Consider the following 625-nt stretch of genomic DNA (forward strand, 5'->3'; position numbering starts at 1 on the left):
GTAGATCGTAGCCAACTTTTTCTTCTATCAGACGCCGTGTCTCTGATTTGATATCAAGCTCCTTGATCCATTTTGAATTAGCTTTTGTGCATGGCGAGAGAAAGGGATTCAGTTTCATTTTGTTGCATATGGATTTCCAGTTTTCCCAGCACCATTTGTTGAAGATGCTATCCTTCCTCCATTGCATGCTTTTAGCCCCTTTATCAAATATAAGATAGTTGTAGTTTTGTGGATTGGTTTCTGTGTCCTCTATTCTGTACCATTGGTCCACCCGCCTGTTTTGGTACCAGTACCATGCTGTTTTTGTTACTATTGCTCTGTAGTATAGTTTGAAGTCTGGTATCGCTATACCGCCTGATTCACACTTCCTGCTTAGCATTGTTTTTGCTATTCTGGGTCTTTTATTTTTCCATATGAATTTCATGATTGCTTTCTCTATTTCTACAAGAAATGCCGTTGGGATTTTGATTGGCATTGCATTAAACCTATAGAGAACTTTTGGTAATATCGCCATTTTGATGATGTTAGTTCTGCCTATCCATGAACAGGGTATATTTTTCCATCTTCTAAGATCTTCTTCTATTTCTCTCTTTAGGGTTCTGTAGTTTTCATTGTATAAGTCTTT

The sequence above is a fragment of the Marmota marmota genome, unplaced genomic scaffold (genome assembly GCF_001458135.2).
Source record: "Marmota marmota marmota unplaced genomic scaffold, marMar, whole genome shotgun sequence".
Taxonomy (NCBI): domain Eukaryota; kingdom Metazoa; phylum Chordata; class Mammalia; order Rodentia; family Sciuridae; genus Marmota; species Marmota marmota.